At 37.7% G+C, this 24,263-nt stretch overlaps 1 protein-coding gene across 4 annotated transcripts in view; it reads left to right on the top strand.

The window, feature by feature from the left end:
• Positions 1-24,263, top strand: part of SORCS1 (sortilin related VPS10 domain containing receptor 1) — a 504,897-nt gene that overhangs the window by 45,851 nt on the left and 434,783 nt on the right. The gene's annotated exons all lie outside the window — the stretch shown is intronic.

Raw genomic sequence — 24,263 nt, 5'->3', positions numbered from 1 at the left:
TAAAATTAATAACACTGATAACGTAGGTGATATGTTACAAAGTCAGGCCGTGATTGAACACCTGGATTATAGATGGCCTGTGCTTTGTGCTCTGAAAAGGCAGACATCAGAATGCACGGAAGAAGTGGTGAAAGGCTTTGCTTACTGAGTAGCAGATTTTGGATAGCCAGGATCAGTTTTAGCTCTAGATGGAGACTCTCCAGCCTTCTTCCTTTTCTACCACGGCATTGTCTTGATAATCAATACACATATTATTTTATCGATCTTTAAATTATTTTGACTTAATTTCTTACAGATCTACATATTTGGTTCTCAGAAAATATACAAACTACCCAGCACCTATGAGCAATCATAAGACTTTTTTCTTAGCTCTGCTGACCAGCTCTGGGACACTGACAACTAGGTTAAGTGCTCTGGGGACTAGACTTTCATTTGTAAAAGAAAAAAGTTTGAAGAGGCTTCTAACAATTCCTGAGTTTTATTTATTGGCCAAGGATTCTTTTGGATTTATTTGATTGTCTCAACAATGCCACAAAACAGGCACACTGCTTTCCATTTTATTAATAAAACAAAAATCAAGGCCAAGCACGGCTAACTTTGCCACAGTAAAGTATTTCTGATTCCCCATCTCATGCTTTATAATTTTCTTGAAGGGTTAAATTGGATTATGGCTAAGGACACTTGAAATGCAAATCTCATTTAAACCATTTTCTTTTCTCTTTCTTCTTCCTTCCTTCCTTCCTTCCTTCCTTCCTTCCTTCCTTCCTTCCTTCCTTCCTTCCTTCCTTTCTTTCTTTCTTTCTTTCTTTCTTTCTTTCTTTCTTTCTTTCTTTCTTTCTTTCTCTCTTTCTTTCTTTCTTTCTCTCTTTCTTTCTTTCTTTCTTTCTTTCTTTCTTTCTTTTCTTTCTTTGTAAAACAACTGTATACCTCAGTCATGTGCATGAAATGTACAAAGCAGCATGTTCTGGAGCTAAACAATAACAACACTTTTAATATTTTTTTCTGTGTCTGGTTCATCCTAGTTACTGGTTTCCTTCGTCTCTAATTCATCTGCACAGTTTGAATACATACTTCACAATGTATAATGAAAGTGTGATATTTTGCCACTGCCTTCTAGTTTCTGTACTAACAGATTCAGCTACTTTGGAGGGTTCAAATCAGGGATGCTAAGCAGGTGAGATGTGAACCCAGTGCACGAAGTTGGCCCCCTGCTGAGAATGGCATGCGTGTCATCCAACAGCAAGGAAATCTGACCTGAGAGTTGAGGAGAGGCTGGTTCTGACGTTTTAGCCCCCGGAGGCAGTCATGGATGAGGATTCACTCCTTGCATTTCTCATTGCACGTGCTATATGTCCTCTATGTTGTGTAAGCTTGATAGAGTTGGATTTCTGTCCTTTGTGTCTAAGAGGGTTCACACTCATGCACCATCCATTCAGGCAGAGGAAAAACCTTGTCTGCAGTACATTTCCAAACAGAGCCATGAGCCATGAGTCAACACCCAACAAAATGTCTGGAACTTGAGTTTGTCCAGCTCTAAAATTGTGCCCATGGCAGTGGCCACAGGTGGTCAGAAGGATTTGGTCTTTGAGTCACACATGAAAAAGCACAAAGGGGCATTATGTGGCTAATGGATTCCTCTTTGGGATTCCCTCCTCCGCTTCCTCCTGAAATGTAAAAGCCTACACAATGCAGATGGCATGTTTCATTAATACAAACAGAAGTCCGGGCAACAGATGCTTCAGGGACTGAGGGGAGAGGAGATCTCCATATTTCTCCAACAGCAACAACTCCGATGACAAATTTCTCCCACTGAGCATATTGAACAGAGAGCAAAGAAACATGGAGCTTTCAAGCCGTAGGCAGTCTATGGTATTTAAAAGTAGGAAGATCAAAATCAGTATTTTTTGGACAAAGAGTGCTTATGTGCAAGAAGCTGTGGTGAGAAGAAATGAACAAGGAAAGTGAGGCATGCTCTGTTACTTCTCAGGGCTCCAGGATAAGCAGAAAGCCTACTGTTCTGTTTGTCTAAGAAGCCTATATTAATAAACCTGAGTCGGGGCCACTATCTGCCACAATAACAAAAGCCGAGCCTGGCCAATTATTTGCACACAAGAGCTGGGTTAGGATGGCTCTTGTTCCTTTGTTTCTGATATTGTTTTGTGGAAAATGTAATGCAGAAGTGATTAATTGCCCAGCAGACCCAGTTCTCTTTACTCCTTGGGATCAGATGAAATCAAAATGCCCAGGTTTAAATTATGAAACTATGGAAACTATGTCAAGGTATAGTGATTAAAGAATTGTGAAAATTACAAAATAATTCCTGATCATCCTCTGTGCTTTCTCCTGAGCTCGTTGTGACTTTGGACAATTGCCCCAGGCAGGAGTATGGAAAAGAGAGAGGTATGGGGATAGAAAGAAGAAGATAGGCAGAAACTGCTTCTGCACTATTATGGTGCTAGTTCACTGAAGAGGTAGGATTGATAGCAAGCATTGGAGGCAATATCACAGCAATTTTTCTGACTCTTCAATAGGTAGGTATAATGCTGATAAAACATCATAGGCCATCTTTCTGCTCAAAAAGTGTAAAGATTTCACTTTACTCATATATATGTGCTCTTTAAAATGCTTTTCTTTCTAATTGTGTGTGCATTTTTAGCCTATTCAGTTGTCAGAGTAGAAAAGGCTGAGTTAGGATAAGAAACACAATTCATAGCTTTGCATCTAATAGATAGATGCTCAGACTCCTCTGGTTCTGCAAGGCTTTTTTTTTTTTTTTTTTTTTTTTTTTCTTTTTAGTGCTGAAGTAAATCCTTAACGAAGTGCACTCTAAGATATAGAAAGCAAAGTAAAATACCTTTAACAACTCCCAGTTATATTTCCTTTTTTATGTGTAACTCAAAAAAGGTGATACCATTAAAGTATGAACCACTTGCCATTCAGTACCATGATGATGTGGGGAACCAGTCTTCACTTGGTAACATTGGTTTATTCCTACTCCTGGCCCAGAAACCTAACCCTTGACTTCCCTGAATTCAGAGGTCTCCTCAAATCCAGCTTCAAGAAGGTGAGGCTTGCCGCCTCATTTGTGTGAGAAAGTCCGTAATGTTTTCTTTCTATACACAGTGTTTGAATGAATAATACAACAAAATAATGAAGTCTCAATAATGATATGTGTCTAAAATGCAATAATTATTATCAAACATACATTCATTCATTCACCAATTTATTTATTCATTCATATGTAACTAAGGTAACAAATATATGTCATATAACACATTATGCTAGTCATTAGGGGGAAATGGTAAACAAGATATATATATATATATATATATATTTTTTTTTTTTTTCCTTTTAAAGTCTAGATAGGGAAACTCCCTTTCTGTTTTGTCCAATCCATGTTGAAGACACATAGTGAATAATATATATATATATCAGAAAATAGGTAGAATCATTATAAATCAAGAATCCTATACTCAAAAGACTAAAGGGAACAAGCAGGTGTACACACACTGGGTCAGATGAGAGTTGATAGAGCATGATGTAACGTGTAGTTAAATGGAGAATGTCACACTTAAAGATATTCAAATTATTTTTATTTAAAATACTATTGAATCAGCTTTCTCCCCAAACACACACACACACACACACACACACACACACACACACACACACACGAGTCCATGGAAGACTTGTATCTGGAAATATTTTATTTAACATTCTTAAATTTGAGGTTATTGTTTTTTTTTATGCAAGAATATGTTGTTCACCGTTTCTTAGAATTAGTATTTTCTTAAAAATCTTGACAAATAAACCTTTGCTCTTGTATGGGTATTTCCTTGTTTTTTCTCTTGAATCCTCTGTAGGAATTAGATCTTAAAACAATGCCAGGAGAAAATAATCAAGACCCAGCTTACTAACCACGGAAGTTGTGGGTTAGAACTCGTGCCTGCTCCTTTGAGTACTGTTTATGTAAATAGCTAAAGAAAAGAATTGTTCCTCCACCAACTATGATAATTTCAACCAACCCAATCAAAGGCTGATTTTCAAGCTCATTTTTTTTTATTCTCATTGACTGCTGTTTTCTCTTGTGTCCTTAGATACAAGATAGCTTTGACTCTATCATAAAACTTGCCTAAAAGACTATTTACTTAACTATTATTACATTTTACAAAATACACCCATGTTTGAAAAACTCACATTTGATTCTAGGTGAGATAAATAACACTTAAGTGCTTGTTAATAAACTCGCACTAAAAAACCTTACAGAAATCCAGAAAACTTTTCTTTAGTTAGCAGGGGTTTATGAGATTCAGAAAGACAGTAACCACTCAGGACACAAAAATGCCTGGTCCTCTTTGCAAATGCAAATATAAGAGAATTGTCATTTGTTGTTATGATTGCAACAAAATTCAAGGTACGAGTAAGTATTCATTCATATTCTGTTGAAATTACATATTTTATTGTCAGTATTTTCTCTAGGTTTTAAGATGAACAAGGTCAGAATTATGTCTATTTTGTTCATTATATCTCCTACTACTAAACTAGTACTATACCTGGAATATGGTAGGCACATAATATGTATTACTTAAATCCACACAGAAAAAATAAACGAGTATATCTAGATTAATTTCAGCTATCATATCTTAATGGTTTTCTATTTTATAATTTTATTATATGAACCTGTATTTCCTTGGTTCAACAATTTTAGGCAAAGTGCATTTCAAACATATACCAGTACTCTTTAATAGAACTTTCTGAAGTGATGGGAATGTTCTACACCTGCTTTGTACCATTGGGTACCCACTAGCCACATGTGGCTCTCAGCAGTTTAGATGTGATTAGTGTGACTGGGAAAGTGAATTTTTAATTTAATTTAATTTTAGTTTTACCTAATTTAAATTTAAATAGCCACATGTGGTTGCCATATTGTATAGCAAATAGATCATTTCTTTAGAGAATAAAGTTTAATTACTGATTAGAGGCTCGGTGTTGGGCATGCTTGTGGAATGAGCCCCCATTTAGGAAATTGAAATGTATGTTCACAAGAATTAAAATTCTTATATTTTCTAGTAGTTCCTTCCTCAAAAATTCTTGATCAAAAGTAGATAGGATTTGAGCCTGAGTTAAAATATAGAGAGGTACATTACAAAGGGAAACCCAAGAAAAAAACCCAAATTATCTTCTGGATGATGGGCCTCTTTGTATACAGGCTACCCCCACTAGGTGAGTATTCTAGAAACCAATCTGTATCAGTGTACCACCTGGGGTTGTTGTGAGAAGCTGTGTTCAGCTTCAGTGAATTTTTTTTTAAGACTTCCAATGCATTTGCCCATTTCATGATGGGTGATTTATGAGTGCACCTGCCCATACTGCACTGAGTGTTCAGAAGTTTTTGACCAAAAACAGCATGACCCCTGTCCCCCACCCTCCCTTATTCACCTAGTCTCCCCACAAGCAATATTTTTTGTTGTTTTTGTTTCCTCAGATGAAAAAAATTGACGAGTTGAAAAACTGTTCTGAGCAGTTGAAAAAAATGACTTTACTGGTGTATTGCACCAAGTGGAGAGTGCTTTAAAAGTGATTAAATTTTAAACATGTAAGAATAAACACACACTTTTTAATAAATAAATTCCATTTTTTTGTTCCCCCTCATATGTAGCATATAGTTAATAGATGAAGGGAAATCATTTATCAAGTTGCCTCTGGAGAACTTGTATCTGCCAATCAGTACTGAACCTAGCCATGAATCCTCTGGGAAGTCTTCTTTAAAGTCTTCTTTACTTCCTCTGCAACTCCATAGAACTTTAACATTTATAACCCCATATATATACCTCTACTATAGATTACTTTCAAGGCAATTAAAACTTTTTTAATCAAATGAACACTATATCTTAATTTGTGTGTGTTTGCAAAAGCTTATTTCAGGCCTAATTCAGTACCTTGCATGTCTTTCATGAATAGTTACTGAGTGAAGTAGAATGAAATTTGGGGTACAAAAATCTGATTTGCATCCTGTCTCTGCCATGTACTTTGGTGATCTTGGGTCTAACACTTAACACCTCTAAGTTTTAGTTTTCTTATTTTTAAAACAGGAATAGTAGTGCATTCTTTTCAAGGATAATTCATGAGGATCACATAGGAGAAAGCATACATGTATAAAGGTTATCAAAAGTCTATCTAATTGTCATTAATATGGACTTTTGTATTGATATCTTCAAAGAACTGATTTCACTTCCAGGAAAGAGCCACTCTGAACGTGTTGGGAGTTGTGCCATAAGGCATTCATTAAATGCCCTCATTCCTTATAAAATGGTGTCGTCTCTAAGATCAAGATGCTATGTGAACCCAAGCAGAGAACAGTAAATTTCCTAATTTGACATATATCCCTGCCATATGACACGCACTCATATACCAGGTTCTTTATTTTTATAACAGATAAAGATAGCCTAAATACGTCATGGGGGGGGGCGATAAAACAAAACATGCAGTTATTGATATAGACAATAGGGACAGCTCACCAGACTGCATTAGGAAAACTGATTAGTTCTTCAGTATGGCAAGCAGCTCCTGGAAAACAGTGGATGTTTCTGGGCCCCTCTTTGTCTGCTGAATGACTCTCTAGATGTTCAGCAAACAGCCACAGGATTAAAGTGCTGGGATGAATTGACTTTGGGAGGAAAAATGAAAAGAACTAAATATAGGCAAGTTGGAAAATAAAGGTCTAATGAGAAATATTATAACCACCTGCCAGTAGGATTCTAATATAAAGAACAACCTGGATTGTATGCCAGAAAATTAAAAGAGACACATACTACAAAAATCAGCCACTCTGCAGCTTATTTAATGATTATTTACCTGCATACAACTAAGACATGACCTACACGGAGAAGAATTTCACCACAAAAGTGCTGTGCAGAAATGCTGTTTCTCATGGAGGACTGTGCAGGTGTTCACCGATCACCTTACTATGAAACAGGCACCGAATGGGGCATTTTCCATGATTTTATTTCATGTCCTTTCTACAATATCTCAATGATGAAGACTTTCGGTTGAGTTGATCCTGGAAGCAGACATGGCAAACTCAATTGGCAATAAAGGAGAGTGGCATGAAGGGCCTTTTCAAGGGTTGTTGTCAGAGTTAAAGGAAGACAAGCAAGGAGGAAGCACACAAGCACTAGCAACTGTGCACACAGCTATCTGCTGTAGCCCTGAAGGGGCAAGGAGAGGATGTGGTGCCCAGAATAAAGAGGGAGCCACAGTCATGGAGGAGGCAGAGTAGGAGAGTTGTCGGAACAGATAGAGGAACATGGCCGCTGCTAATGTGGCCTGGGATCGAGGCAGCTGGGAAGGGGAGAGAGAGGGAAACTCTGCTCTCTCCCTCTTTCTAGCCAGTACCTTCCCTCGGCAAGGTGGCCCAGCTGATACAGCCCTTAAGGTCAGCATCCTATGGCACATGATATGGGAATGATTGGGGCGGGGGGCAAATGGAAATTATCCAGTCATCTTTTTTTGTGGGGTTTTTTTTCCAAACAGGGAAATTGAGGCCTAGAATAAGCAAATGATTTGCTTCATAGCACGCAACAGAGAAATCAAACCAAACATTTGTGATTCCAGAAATCTTGTAAGTTCTCCATTTCTGGTTCATTTGTTTAAAATAAAGTACACACTGTTCAAGTTTTCTGTATCCACCCCCTGAACACAAAGAATTTTATTCCGTTTTTTATTGAAGAACTAAGACCTGGCACTGACCAGTCATTTTCCAGAACTTTACACTCATCACAAGTGGATGTGGTAAGTGAATATGTTCCCGAGGCTTTCAGTGAAGATCCGCATGCCAAGAGACGCTATTGTTTTAAAAGAACATTAATTGGGTTGGGGGCGAATTAGTGTTGTGGTAGGATAGGAAAGTAAACAGTTCAGAAAGTGGTATGGGGAATTGAGAGAAAAAAGTTCATGGACAGAAAGTCTTGTGCTAAGAGTGAGTTTCTGATTAGTAATGTTAAGAATTTGGCCTTAAAAATATTAATAAGTTTAGCAAGCCTTTACTGAGTGTATATGATATGGCAAGCTGAGGGCTAAAGCTCAGTGTTTACGTTTATAATTTCTGCATTCCCTGTAGTTAACTCTTTACCCACTCACAGGAGACAGAATAGGAGAATTAAGAAGTTGAAAGTCCTAGCAATACTATGTAGTAAATGTGATGTGACCCTAGTTATCTGGCTTACCCCATACTTCTTAACACTTATTGAAGCAAAGCACACAGCCTGCTCAGTCTTATGTCTTATATGTGGTTGAAAAATAACTTCATCTATATTTTCCTTTGCAGCACACCTATAGCTTAGCTATATATTATTTACATTTAAGGTGACTGCAAATGCTGGATAAGATGTAATTCATCTGTTAGCAAATATGAGTAATTGTGTTAATTTATTTCAGTTTATAATGGAGATGGTTCTTTCTAGTTGGGTAGAAATGGGGACTAGGCAGTGAGGGTTTCATAAATACAGGAGGAAAATTCCTGGGCACGTTATGAAGTGTGTCTTTGTTCTTGGGTTTTTATGCAAGTTGAATTCCACACAGCATTTGAAAATAACTATGTTGGCATTATGTGGTTTATTATAAACAGGGCACATACTATTTTTCATATTTGGCTTTATAATATTTTAGCTGAATCGCTTTTAGCATGCTTTCTTGGATAAGAGGTAATTTTTTTACCCTCATGCTTTCTGTCCTATACTTAGCCACTTGGCAACTTTCTAAAATTTTATTTTACTATAAAACTCAGCATTGATAACTCACTGATCTTGCATATAGAGTAGATTTAAAATTTATGCACTGTGACTCAGGTGAGTCAAAATACAACTTTATTTTTCATAACTGAATATTGCCTGCTCTCTAGAACCCATTTCTGTTTAAGGAAGGAATACTCATATGCCACGTGAATTTATCTCCCTCACTTGTAGTTTAAGTCTGTTGCCTTTAGGTTAAATACAGCTCTCTAGGGAAGATGCCATTTCGATGTTTTTCCCTCGTCCCTTCTCCATCTCTTTCACTTGATTCAGTATGACTGTGAGGTAAGGGCCACGTGTAGTTTGATGATGTGAAGAGGCATCAGGTCAGTGTGTACCATCTGACTCTTAGAGACTTCCACTGAAAATGTCACCCGTTTGTCTTCTGTTTTGATCCTGATGCAGTTGTGGGAGAGAAATGATCGTCTCTCTCCTTCTGTGTGTTGTACATGGGCTCCTTCTCCTGGCAGATGAGGCTTACTGGTGCAACATTCCCGCCCCAAGACTGGCTTGAATCCCTCGCTTGGACCATCTACCCTAACTCCTTCTCCACAGTCGGTTCCCTATTTGCCTAACAACCTGCCAGTGCCCTTAGGAAACTTCTGTGTCCTACACTAGGCAATGAGGGCTTGCCATGTCTTCTTCACACCATGGGCTGTCCCATGTTGATGTGAGACACTCTGAAAGACTGCTTTCTTCCATGTTCAGAAATATATCGGCAAAGTCCCTCCTGCCCACAGATCATCAAACCTATCTAAGAGACTTTTACTGTTCCCCAACTACAGATTTTTTTTCTCCAAAGGGTACAAGGTAGGCTGTGTCAGGGACCATATTTATACCTAAGCATGTTGCTTCTAACTCATGGCTCCTCCCTACAGCTCAAAGATCTCTCTATATCTCTCTCTCTGTTTCTGGGGGGTGGGGGTGACTGGCGGTCTGCTCCTGTATTCTTCCCTATTCAGTGCTCATCCTAATCTCTGATTCCACCTATACAGGGTGGGGCAAAAGTGGCTTTACAGTTGTGAGTATGCAAAACACGGTGTTTATTCTTGTGTTATTATTTGTTCATGATTATATTTTTTTCACATGATCAACTATAAACCTGCTTTTATCCCACACTATATATGGAGACTTTTGAAAACATTTCCAAGCAAAAGCCACTTCTTTATTTCTTGTACCTAATTAGTCTCAATCTAAAGGTTTTGGGTTTTGTATCTCTTGTATAGGCAGTTGGCTTTGAAAAAAAATACACTTTTTTTGAAATTATAAGTTAAATGATGAATTTATTTATTCTATATCTGTTGTCCAGTTTTTGAAACTATACGCCTCACCCTCTTTGCTTACTCTTAATGAGAAAGGACTCCTGGAACAAACAAACAAAAATTACCAAGAAGGAATATGATTTTGGAAACACTTAAAAACATCCAACTTTAGTAATAGATTAGAGCAGTTTAACGTCAGCCTTGACAAATAATTAACAGATAGGATTTCCCAGTGAGTTTGGATTCTCTGTGTGGTGCCAGTTGTCCCTTAGAATATTAAGACTTGTATTATGCAATCATGCAACAAATATTTACCACCTGACAATATTTTGGGTGCTGGGAATGTAGCGAAGACTAAAAGAAACAGAAACACCTACCCTCACAGAGTTGAAATTCTACAGAAGAAACAGAAAATGGATGCATATGCAAAATATGAAGGACATTATATGATTGTCATCGATATGGAGGAAATATAGTAAGGAAGAATGGTAGGAAGTCTGGGAGAAGCAGGCTTTGTGCAGATATAAATAGAGTGATTAAAGCTGAAACATCTTGAAAAGGTGAGGATGCAAGCCTGTACCTCTTGGTGGGCAGTGGTCTAGGCTGAGGGAATGGCAAGTGGAAAGCTTCTGAGGCAGAAACGACCCTGCTGTGTTCAGGAAAGAGCAAGGATGCACAGTAGCTGAACAGAGTGAATGAGGGAGAGAATAAAAAAGGAGTAGGTCAGAGAGTTCATGGAGAAAGAGAGAGCAACAGGCAGATTGTGTAAAGCAGAGCTGGTCACCTTGTGGTATGTGACTTTTGTTCTGAGAGAGATGGGGATCCAGTGGACGTGGTTAAGCAAGGAGTGACAGGAAATTGCTGTAGTTGAGAATAGGCTGAAACTAAAGGTAGAATGAAGAGATTCTATACGGGAGACTGTTTCAGAAATGGAAGCAAGTGATGGAGCTAGTTCAGACCAGGGCATCAGCATTCTAGGTTGAGGGAAGTGCACACATGTTGCATATGTATGCAGAAGTCACCTGTATGTTTTGGGGGCCAGTACTTCAGTATGGTTAAAAAAAAAAAAAAAAAAAAAAACATGGGATCTTCTCTCAAGTTGCTTGGGTTGAAATTGTAGCTCAAACTTACTATGGATTCTTGGAGAATTCCACTAAAACCTAAACCATATGGGGGCTTTTATAAAGATTAAATGTGAAATGACATGAAAAGCAACAAAGACAGTGCCTAGCTCATAGAACTCAGACCATTACCTGGGACTATTATTATTCTTCCTTTTATCATTGAACTTGAGAAAAACGAAGGTAGAATCAGGAAGCTTTAGGTTTGTTTTGTTTTTTCACAGTTTGCTTTCAGGCCATGAATCTGAGAATATTTTCCAAAAAGCTTTCAAAGCGTTCAGGATTTTTCTGATATAGGTGCTTAGAAGTAAAATATAGAGCTTTCTGTTTCTCAAGCCTTGCACTTGGTTCTCAGGTTGAAAGCCACAAAAAGATGTAGTTAGCATCTTATGGTCACTCAGCAAAGAAGGTATAAAAATAAAATTGTGATAGGTCTCTCACATCAAACTACTAAGTTCTAAAGCCAGTTCTTTGCTGATATATAGTAAATGTTTTGTTACTGAATGGGGACTCAGTAGAAAGAATGAAGCATCTTAAGAGCCTTTTGACTGGCAGGCACCATTGAGAGTCAACATGAATAACTGGCATGCATTCAATACATAGTGTGTGCCCAGCCCTGTGCTATGTCTATTAACTCTCTTCTCTGCAATGCAAATTACATTAGTTCCACTTTCCAGATAAGTGAGGCCCAACACAACTCAGTTTCCATTAGATGTAAACAGCTATTTCCTGAAGAGTCCTTCTCTCACACCCTGGCATTCCACTGCATGGGTAACTCACTTCAATCTTGGGTAACATCAGCTCTGAAAGTGTTCTTGGCATCCCACAGTCTAACAGAGGCTGTATCTAACAGTCAGTGAACACTCTCTTTTCTGAGTTCACACCTTCAGGTGCCCCTGGCATGCCTTCCAATCCGTTTTCATGTGGGAGCATATCTGAACCTTAGGTGCATGCATGTGCTCTCTTCACCATATTTCTGTAGTTACCTTAAGTGAGAGATCATCTGCCTTCATAATTCAACTTTAATACTCTTAAATTATGTTTGTTGCTCTTCTTGCAATCCTCTGGGGCTTACTGACATTTTCCTGGCCCTGTAAGGTGCTCCCATGCATACTGAGGTGCAGAAAGCGGTGCATTCTGATGACATTTCTGAGGGGTCACTTATGCACAAAGACAGGGTAATCAGAAAGTGAGTGATAGCTTGTGGGACTGTATGGCCCCTACTTAGCTATTGGGGGATACTCACATTTTATTTTTTCATTTCACCATTTAAAAGAAGTAAAGTTATTTAAAGAAGTTAAAATGCAACCAGATGGACTATTTAGGCTTTGAAGGCGTGAGTCCAGCTGTTAGAGGCAGGCAGGTCTCAGGTGGTTACTGCATCTGCAGCATCAAGGGCCTCTGCAGTGACCATTATTGCAGAGGGTGATTGGCTCTCAGCAACTTCCTCTCCACCTAGCAGCTGAATGCTGCAGCAGATGAATTCATTCCATCTCTGGGATTTCAAGCCCATGCCCATGCATAAATGTTAAGGTGACTTTAAAAGAGATACTCCATTCATCTTTCTGAGTTCAGAGGGCTGTCAGAAAGCTGGAGACGGGTTTAGAAACATCAGAAGAGGTATCCCTCTGGAAATGGAAATTAATGCCCCATCTTTAACTTCAGACGTTTTCCTCCTGTTTATATGATCCCCTTATATGATGAAACAGTGGATTTCCATCCCTCATCAGAAGGTTGAGTCTGTAAAAAAGGGAGCAGGAGCAAGGTTCACTTTGAATCCTACAGCGTCAGTCCTTACTGATGGTGGGGAATCACACAAGAGCTGAGGGTATTGGGATTTATCAGACAAGGCTCAAACGGACTACCCACCAGTTCCACTGCATAGGTAGGAAGGGATTAGAAACAGAGTTATGTTGGCAGCAGACTCAAGACAAGACAAGATTTGTGACCTAATGTGGTAAAGGACAGCTGTATTAACTACTATTGTTGGTGTTTTCCTAAGTTGCTCCGTACCTGAAGGTTTGAGTCTCTCATGCTCTTTCCTCCAGGAACCCCATGGAGGGGGTAGTTTTTCCCATCTGATAGCTCTCTTTTAGGTCACTGGTTATCTCTCCTTTATTTCACTCACCTGTGTGTGTGCATGTGTGCATGCATACACACGCATTAGAATACATTTCTGGTCATGCTGTTTGGCCCATCCATCTTAGAACTGGGGTTTCTCCTGACAGTGTTTCTCCCCATCATTTCGTCTATAAGGAAAGGCAGAAAGGCACCAAAGAGCTTGGCCCGTGTATCCAGCAGACTTGAGTTCTGCATCCCAGCTCAGCTGTGTCCTCGCCAGCCTGTCCAAAATTCTGCTTTGTCAAAATATAGCTATTGGTCCAAATTAAGAATATAGTCCATGAGGCTATTATCACTTATCCTTTCACCATCTCTCCCATGCCCAGAATCTCCCAACCCCAAATAAGCATCCAAGTTTAATGGTGGTTCCACACAGTTGGAAAACAATAACTAACAGCTACCTACAGCTTTCAAGTTTATAAAGCAATCGCATACTGGCATTTAATAGCTTCAAAAGTATTAGAAGATAGAAAGTATTTTTATTGTTGTCAGTTGCCATCATCATCATCATCATCATCATCATCATCATATCATTACTACAACTATCATTTTATGTATGAGAAACAGAAGGTTGGTGCAGCAGAGACCTCCAGCCCATAAAAAAAAATCCAAACTACTCTATGCTCTCTTCCTACGGGGATGATGCTAAAAAAAAAAAAAAAAAAAAAAAAAAAAAGACCACATCAGGGAAACAGTTAATTTCTCTCTAGCTTACATGGGAGCAGGAGACTGAGATCGCCCATTCCATTTCCTGCCTCAGAGTGCCCAGCTAAGTTTATGCTTCCATAAGGCCCTCTCTAATGTTGGATGCACTGTGACAAGTCACTGGTGCAGAAGTACAGCAGTCCCTCTCTATATCGCGGTTCACTTATCGTGGCCTCACTGTATCGCAGGATTTTAAAAAATATTATATTTAATTATTTACCGTGGATTTTTTGCTATATCGTGGGATTTTGCAGTACTGTATACATATGTTGTTAAAGTTACATCGGTTTAAGAGTGTAGAATATGTTTAAGAACATAAGGAGTGTTTATAAAAGTGTGGAAAAGGTTAATAAGGGAGTGGAAAAGGTTAATAGGGGACTGGGAATGGTTTATAAGTGTGTGGGAAGGGTTTGTAAAGACTTAAAATATATATAAATACTAAAATAAATGTAAGGTTCCTACTTTGCAGATTTTCACCTATCACGGTGTGGGGGATGTGTCTAGAATGTAATACCCGCGATAAGTGAGGGAATACTGTATTCTTGGTGCTGCTTTTCCTCTCCTTACAATGAATCATGGACAAGAGGGAAAAGACCAAGAAGGCATATCCATCCCAGAGAGAGGCCTGAGCCCCGCTGCATGGATTCCATCCACACGATCCACAGCTTTTCACTTTCTAATGCCATTTTGTCATTGTTGGCCAAGTTATGAAGTGAACTAAATACAGACTTTAGGGATTTGGCAGGTCTGTGGATAATTATTTTTTCCTAGTTTTCTGTCTAGGATTTTAAGTCTGAGAAGAGCTTTAGCGTTCTTAAATGCTTTCAAAAATTATAAAGATGGCTGGGCTAAGTATTGCTAGATTTTGGGGCCTTTATTTTAAGGCTAAGAGTTTATAGTAACTTGAATCTAGCTTTGTGCTCTTTTTGTGAGTTCAGTGCTTTAGGTGGAGATAGATGGGGTTTGCGAGGGTGTAGGGGTGACAGGTGGCATTGTATTCATTGTGCACTTGGATGAACTGGTTCGCCTTTGCCCAAATGCATCAGACTTGAATCTTTTGTCTTTTTTGTTGGATTATTTTGCCTCTGTATTTTACTCATTTATTATTTCATTAGTTTATTATATAATAACCAATTTTAGCCCCTCCTCAAGTTTTAACTCTGTACTTAGTGATGGAGACATAGCAGTGGAAGGACAACATTTTCTGACTCGTCAGAGACAGATAGACAGTATGTGTTAGATAATGTTAAAGCACATGAATATATACTTTAGTTTCTGCAGATTTTTTAAGATAAGATAGATTTTCATGTGTCTGTATTAATTTAGACTAGTCTTTCCTGAAGCTCAGAGGAATAGACTGTATACATTATTAGTATTTTGGTGGAAAACTAGAAAAAACTGTAACAACATAAAAACAAAAAATACTAGAAAAATATATGCTATATTTTATTTACCCTGATAAGCCTCCTTAGTTCATGTCAAGTAACATCAGTTTTACAATTTATTGGGTTATTCTGTGAAAACTTTGGCTTTAGGTTTCCTTTTATTTTAGCAAAGATGCCAGCAAAATAAGAAGTAAAATGGTCTAAAAATGACAAGTTTTTCATATACTTAGGTAAAAAATTCAGGCATTTGAATTTGAGTGACTATACCTATTGATGTTTTAGAGCTTAGCCACTGATTAGTACAGACTATTTTCCAGGAATGACTTTTGCATGTCATAAGCTTCAAAGTCAGAGTCTTATTGCAGTTTGGGTTCAGTTAATAGTAGCAATAATATTAGTCCACTAATAACTTATAGTAATATTAATAGTAATTTTCTAAAATTAGCTTAGATAAAAAGAGCACTGATTGGAAAGCCACGGTCGCCCTCCTATAATCTAAGGAAAAGCTGAACAGGAGGTTCCCAGAAAAGGAGGACTGCAGTAGAATTGTTCATGAACTTTTATACAGATACCTTGTCGCTGATGCCATTTAAGCTCTGCATCTAAATTACAAATGACTAGGAGAGACACTGTACTTATCCCAGTTTGGTTCAACTGTCTATGACTTCTGTTTGAAGGGATGGAGGCAGAATGCTGCAGATCACCCACTATGGCTATAAAAGCTGACTTTATGAGAAAAGGTGAGTCAGACAATTGACCAATATGCCTGCTTCATTACACCTTTGGGCCCGCCATGTCCACTTACACTACCTTCCTTATATATCAAAGTTACCCTAGCTTACTTCAAGTCAGCTACCACACACCAAACCAGGGTGCCAGTCATTGCCTGCCCAACCAGGAAAAAACAAAGTTCCCACCAGAAGCTGCATCTAGATGCAGTACAATGGACCACCATGAAAGCTGTTTTTAAGTAATTGTGTTTGCTAGGTGATGTGTTTTCCTCCCTAATGTGATCTTGATTCTGTCTCCCAGTTCTGAGACTTATAGATAAAATGGTCAATTGAACTATCATTGGTGAAACTGGATACAGTATTTGGGGAAAATGTGGGGGAAAAAAAAAATCAAACTCTTAAAAAAAACATGACAATTAAGTTGGTGAAATAATTGCCCAATCTGCAGCTACTATGAACCAAAAATGAAACAGCTAGAGGTTATAAGGAAGATTTCTGCAGACAGATGTTCTTCAGTAATATTTATTTTTTTCTTCCTTTACTCTTCATTCCATCTTTTTTCTGTGTCTTCTTGATGAATGCTTATTCTACAAACATTTGACTCCTTGGTGTCCCCACCTATATAAGGTTGAAGTAATCTTCCATTTCATCATCTTTATCATCATTTTTACTGTGTATTAAGTACCTATCGGGTAGTCTTTACAACAATTCAAGAGATTATTGCTCTAGAAAGAGGAGTTGGCTATTTAGAAACATTAAAATTTGCCTAATATTACAGCTAGGAAGTACTAGAATATATCTATAGAGGTCTTTCAGGATCTTTCTATTATACTATATTGCCCTTTATTCATGAACTGAAAACATTTTTTTCCAGTTTGTTCAGTTTTGAACATATAGACGAAGGATAAAGCTGATCAATAAAATCAGACTGCCTGGTGCCACTATGAAGTGCCATGGTTTCCAGGAAAAAAGTGGACCCTTCTAAGCTGCCAATAATGCTCCAAATTTAAGGGACCAGCCAGACACATGGGGGCAAGTTAAGTGCAGTAGGCTTCTTGAATTTTATAGCAGACAATTATTTGTCCCTACCAAGAAAAAGACCAAGACCATGACCAACCTAAAGTAAAAGAGAGGAAGTCACAGAAGAATAAAAATCAAATCTGAATTTTGTTATTCTTATTCTAGTGCTTTTTCTATTACTCATAATAGTTTCCAAATGGAATTAAATATTGTGACTAACAGAGACTCTCTTTTAAACAATGCTGACAGGTCACTTAATTCATCCAACAACTATAATACATGTCTTATTTCAATATCTTTTTTTCCCAGTGAGAAACAAACAAACAAAAAATCCAAGGGATTGCTTAGTTTGCCTAAAGTCAGACAGCAATATGTGACAAAGTCAAAAATATTGAATCTAGATCTACCTGACTCCTAATTCATGATCTTCCCACTCTGACATATTACTTAGAGTTTGATACATTTATTATTTTAAGGGATAAAAAAAATCTATGCAGGATTTCAGAATATCCCAACATTTGAAGCTCCTTTATATTAGCTTCTCTCAGTTATTAAAAACTATAATTTCTTAATGAGTTTGGACATCCCCCACTCCTCCAAAAATAATCCATCTGTATAGTTACATGCACCATCTATCACACTGAAGGTTTGAGGATGGATTACTTTTGTATCTGTATATTCACATCTTGGACTTTCTGTGGTCCTGTCTGTGTTTCACTATAATATACAATGACTTTGGCCTTTCATGTAAGTTGTGAAACTGTTTAATGATTATATGTCTCTAGAAAGCAATGAGCCCTCCGGGAGTTGTGTTTCTATGAGATTACCCAGATGCTTCTACAGGGCCTGGATTCTCTTCACTGTGAAAGCGAGCTTTGAAATCCTTATTTTGACATCGTCTGTGGAAGTGCTTGAAACCCCAAGTCACTTCCAGGCTTTGGACTTCTTTATTTAGTCACATTCTTTTTTTGAACAATACCCTGCTTAGAAATTTGTTTGGTAATGGAGAAAAGGCCTTGGTTTGTTTTATTGTCAAATTCCAATTGCTTTGTGAGTGATTGTAAAATGTAGAGCTAGTGTCTGTAATGCAATTGCCTTGGCATAATACAAAATGCTCATTGTCAAGGAAGCCTGAGAAAAACACTGTATAGCTGTTTCAAGTTAGAATTCGGCTTGTAGTTCTGCAAGGTTCAGCCAAGTCGGATCTTTAAGGCGCATCTTCAGTGTGTGACAGATGTTTGGGTGTCACTAAATTTCTCTATTTTCTGAGCTGGGAAGTGGAGCAAATGCTCACAGGAACTTGATTTACTTGCCCTATTTCCCTTCCAAAGAGCCCCTGGCATTTTTCTCTCCCACATTTCCCGGTGGTCAGATTGTGTCTCCTTTATTGTAGTCTCTAATTAGGATGCTATCTGATAGTAAATGAATTATTTAAGAGTTTAATAAAATAAAGAATGGTGTGAGTTGCCCTTAAAGGACAAACTGGAAAATGAGCGTTAATCATGTTCCTGGGTTTTGGAAGTAAATTCCACATTTATTTGCAGACTAACCATTTAACTCTGTATAGTAAGACACTCAAATTTGGGGAGACCCGTGTTGAGTCAGTTAAGATATTGTGTGTCAATGCTTTAGGCAGGTTTTATTGGTCATTGTGTCTAAATGGGATTATCAAGCTTCCTTAAAAATCAAACTATGTCCTTTGTAGAGTCCTTTGAGATGTGATGATTTCGGAAAGCCCAGAGTCAGAAACAAACTTGAATGACATCTTTGTCTCTCTCTCTCTCCTTGTTTACCTGTTTCTGTCTCTCTCTCTCTCTCTCTCTCTCTCTCTCTCTCTCTCTCTCTCTCTCTCTCTCTCTCTCTCTCTCTCTCTCTTCAAATGTGAATAGGCTAAAGAACTTGCCTCTTGTGTCTCTAAGATTTGACGTATCTGGAACCTGTTGTCTCTCCAATAAAACAGAGACTTGGAGGACTTCATGCTGCTCTAACCTCTCGTCAAGTCCCAATATTGGTATTGAGAGATGAGTGTGCAGTTTCAGAAGCTTAGCTTTTGAAAATCTGCATGCCCTTGAGTTTACATCAGGATGATCATCAATGTTCCAATAAGCTTGTAATTGGGATGTCATGAACCATGATCCCCATGTTTTTCAGGAAAAGCAACAGAGGCCCGAATAATTGGGACTCTGTATTCTTTTTAGATAAATTTAAAATATCTGTTGAATAAATTGTATTTCTGGTTTTGTACCATTTACTTAGTCTCATGATGGGGCAGGAAGTTAGTTGAGAAAAACATCAGGGAATTCATTAATGTACTTTATTTACCTTTCAGATGAAGAAGCCAAATAGTGTATTTGATTAGCTGGTATGTGTAACTCTGCTGTACACTATCATTGACCATTAATAGATGAAATTACATTTCAATTTTCTAAATCTTTTATTTTTACACAACAGTTAATTCAATATTTTCATTCCCTCTTTCTCCTTACCTCCCTCATTTCTCTTCTCTTTACTTTATTTTCTCTTTTCTCTCTTCTTTCTCCATCAATATACATACATACCCACACCAATAATGACTTAAATGAAGATTTAGCTTCTAGTAGTATTAAGTGGTGCATTCCTTGTTCATTTCCAGCCCACTGTAAACATTTAGGTGTTATTTTTAAAATAGTTTTAGATGTATATATACTTTAAAACAGTCTCTTAGCTAGAATATGGGAGACTATATGATTTTCATCCAATCCAGGATGAATATTTAATATCTTTCTTCACATTATACCCTTGAAATCAGGGCAAAGATCGCATGCTGTAGCCCTAGTATGATGTCCAAACCCTGTATATGACCACTTTGACCACCAGTAGAATGCCATGCGTCAGCACTCCATATGGCACAAATGTTTCCTATTAGAGCACTCATCTGCAACTCTACTCCCTGTAACCTCTTTCTTTGAGAGATGTAGATTCCTTCTAAAGAAGAAGGGCCTCACTTAGAACAGTTCTGACTCATTTTGAAGGCAAGGTATAGGTTAGGAATCTTCTGAAGATGCCTCCTGTTTCCTAGAATCAGAGAGGTAATTGGTCTGAAGGATTACTTGTTTTTACCAAATGGTTATGAACATGATTAAGCCTTCTAAAGATATGGATAAAAAAATGTATGAGCCATGACACTCATATCTTAAGTAGCCATGTATTTGACATGAAGGGTGTTAATATAAAAAGCATGTGAAATGGGATTGGAATAATAATAGAACAATACAAACCAATTGAAATAAAATTACTTAGAAGTATAATGGAAAACAAAACAAAACAAAAAGGCCGGTAGTTTACTTTGGATTATGTGAGTTATAAGATTTGATAGTCCTCCAAGCTTTTATGTCATAGGTTGTTGCTTTAAAATGAAATAATCTGCTCTTCAAATATGCTCACCAAAATTTCGTTCTCCTTAGTGATACTAGGAATGAGACACAAGTGAAACTTGCCACCTCTCTGTAGTTACCTTTTTTTTAAATAATATGAAACCCTTTCAAATATTGAAGCATCTGGTTCCCATAGATCTCTTTTCACATCAAGAAATCCAGCTCTGAGATTTTAAGGACCTTATTTATTTTAAAAAATCCATCTACTTCTTCACGTAATATATACACTCTTCACAATATACAGATGATGAACTATATCTAAAATTAAAAAAAAATTATACCTAAAAATGCTAAAAAGTAAATTGATATAAGTTCATTTTAAAGAGTAGTAAAAATAAAGTTTCAAACATTTGAGGTCATTTTGTTTCTACCCCGCAGCCCCTGAGGGCCGACAAAGCCCTCTTCTGATAGCTGGGACCTCATGCTTTGACAATAGCAAAATCTTTGCTCTGAGAGTTTCTATAAGTGCAGGTGTGATTAAAAAACAAACAAACCCTGAAATTAAAATGGAGCAAAACTGTGCAATTCCACAACAAATTGGACAATTTAGAAATGGCACACTGTTGCTTCAAACATGCCCAATAGAAAAGTGCTGTTGCCTCTTTGTGGGATCTCTTTTATCAGTTTGGAACTGATGTTTTTCTTTACAGACATAAAAATACAACCATGTATATTTTCTTTGTTGTGAGTTGAAAGACAACAGGAGATTTTTTCCAGCACTTTTCTGTTAGTCTGGGTAGCTCACAGTCATGTTTCCCTTTGTGAATTCTTCTCTGAATCACAGTTTCTGGATCATGTTAATAACCCATGACCTAGATAACCACACATGGGGCCGATGATCATTGTACTCTTGGATTTTTGCTTGTTGATGTGATGTATGCTATTCTTTCTTACTCTTGTTTTCTTCTCCTCACACATTCTGTTCTCTTTTTACTCTTTGTATTTTGTATATTTACTAGCTCTAAAAAATCTGCTACATATAGAACTAGACTAAGTGGTAGCTATGAGCAGGCAATTCATAAAATGTGGATTAACTTTTCCTGAATACAGCAGGATTCAGAAGAACTGAAGGACCTACATTCTTAAGCCTTTCATCTACACGAGGCAGATTTGGATTAGGGGCAGTTGAGAACAATCCTTAAAATGTCAGGTCTTATGGATCAAAGATACAATGGTTTACTATAGTGGTAGGTAAGCCCGTGAATTTATACTGTGTCATATTGTATATAAAAATCAGTGAAGTCAGCTCAATTTCAGTGAATTACAGAAAATTGTTTTTGGAGAAATGCATGGTGATTTCCTTTTAGATAATTTTATTTGGGGTCATCCTGTGGCTTGAGTCTTGTTTCAGGAAGATTTTCAAGAGCTGGGGTTTTTGGTTTGTTTGTTTGTTTGTTTTTTAAAATTACTTTAGCATGAACCACTGAGTTGTAAACTTATTATAAAATTGCACTCCTGTGGAACAAAGAGGAAAATGCAAAGAGGTGGTATAACAGAGTGGTTAGGGGTCAAGTTCTAGAATCAGACAGACCTGAAACTGAGTTATGTCTACAGTACTTAACCAACTTACAATACTTGACCAAGTAGATGACCTCTCTGTACCTCTGCTGATTGATGTATAGAAGGAGAACACCAATAACGCTTCTTAATATAGTTGTGTGACTTAAATTAGATGATAACTGCAGTGCACCTACCACACTATCTCTTCAGGTGTGTATTAGCTATAATGAAAGGTAGAATTCAGGAAGAGAGACAAGGCTTTGGGTATAGAATGGCACCCTGGGGACCAGTGGTGCCTTTGCACACTTTGATAAGATTTTGTTTGAAATATTACTTTTTAAAGCCATTGAGATGAGTCCATATCATGAGGTTACAATTAATTCAGGAGACTGTGTATGCTATTCATTGTTTTAATCATCAAGTTTTAAGGATGAGTAAAGAACATAACATGTTAAAATTTGCTTTTCTAATTATCATAGCAATGGGGCATCTTTTAGGTCTTGCTTGCATAGCACTTCTATGTAAATGTAATACTTTTTCGGTGTTTTAATTTCAGAACTGCCAAAGATACCTCACATGCCAAGCTCTTTATAAAATGATTCACTGTTTGATTGAAGGCGATCTAATCTATAAGTATGTTGTTATGAGACACAGGGACTTGGGGAAGGGATTTTGTGTAGTTGTTCAGAAAGTATGTGATTTTTTTTGAATCTAAAGAAGTAAGTTTTCTTTCAATTGGGGGCATTATTGGTGTTCAGAATCCCTTCTGGGTAATATTGGAATGACAAGGGATTAAGGGAGATCATTTTACTAGTTGCCTGTAGATTTCAGAAGGTATCTCAGGGAGAGATTAGACCTGAGGAACCTAACTGAAAGCTCTTTCTTGGCAGTGGGAAAACTACACACTGGAAAATAACATTATTGTTTAGTGTCAGCCACTCAGAAAAAGCACTAGGGGTTTTGTCATTCTCTGGAAGACTTTGAGGATGTTCATAAAATACATTAGAAGCAGGTTGTTCAACATGGTTCTAAAAATGGAAAAGAATCCAAATGTTTATTGCAGCAATTTTATTGCCGGGAAACATAGGCTTTACAACCAGAGTGTTTATAATATATTCAGTTGGGTCTCTGAGGAATTCAGGCTGGTGAGAATTATTTAGATTGCATGAGCGTAATTATGTTATAATTTAAGAGCTAAATCTCTCTTTGTTTTTTATCATACCTTTTATTTTATTAATCTTTTAGATGGGAGCAGCTCATGAGGAAAATTGTAAAGCCAGCCAGAGGCAGGAGTTGGGGCCTGTCCAAGATGCTTTCATTATTGGCCAGTAAATCCAGGTTTTGTGTCAGCCTAGAGTTGTCCCGTTGGCAATGTTTGCGTGGCACCTGTGCTGACTTCCACGGGTTTCTCACACAGGACCTTCCTGGTTTGTTTCTGGAGAATCTCTTGCCTCAAATTTTTATTTTCCAGAATTGGGGGTGAACATTTTTCTGGAGGGTTAATTACCTGGTATCTTAGCATCTAGCAAATTTGCTCTGTCCTCACTCTTTGCTTAGCCACTTATGTGGCTAAAATCTTTGCTAATGGTGGCTCCTGGAACAAGCACTGACTGTCCACTTCCATGATAGCTCCTTCAAGAATCAGTGTTCAGATCAGGCGACGCATCAAAGCCAACCCTCTGCTCTAACAACATTCTAGAATGTGGCTGTTTAAAGATGTGTACTTCTTCGTGGTATAACAGCTGTGACCCAATTCCAGATAGAGTCTGTGTTTGTGCACCTATGAACCTCTTCCGAAGAAGGGTAAAATTCATTTTAAGTCAATTAATGTTCTCAGTGCCTTTTATGTATTTCATGAGGGATACAGTAGAGTAAAATGTGGCAACTGGGTTCAGTGAATTTAAGGCTAGCAGCAGAGAGTACTTTACATAAATAGAACTACTGTGAAACAATAAATGATCCTACTGTTGTTAAGGGATACATTGTGAGATATGCGATGTTGTTGTTTTGGAGGAAAAGAGGGGTGGTGGTTAGGCAAACTTAGTGGTGGCCCTGCAGAACTCTAAAGTACAAAGTTTTAGGTAATTTAAAATGTGAAAAGTTCCCTAAACACAGACAAGGAAGGAAAATATGAGAGGAGCTTGTGTAAGAAGATTGGGTGCTGAAAAAGTGCTGGGGATCTGGGTGGGATGGGAGAGGTATGTCCACACCTAAAG

Source organism: Furipterus horrens, unplaced genomic scaffold (assembly GCF_987537825.1).
Source record: "Furipterus horrens unplaced genomic scaffold, mFurHor1.1.pri manual_scaffold_5, whole genome shotgun sequence".
Classification (NCBI taxonomy): Eukaryota; Metazoa; Chordata; class Mammalia; order Chiroptera; family Furipteridae; genus Furipterus; species Furipterus horrens.
Note: the sequence above shows the minus strand (reverse complement) of the source record. Positions and strands in the feature narration are given on the sequence as shown.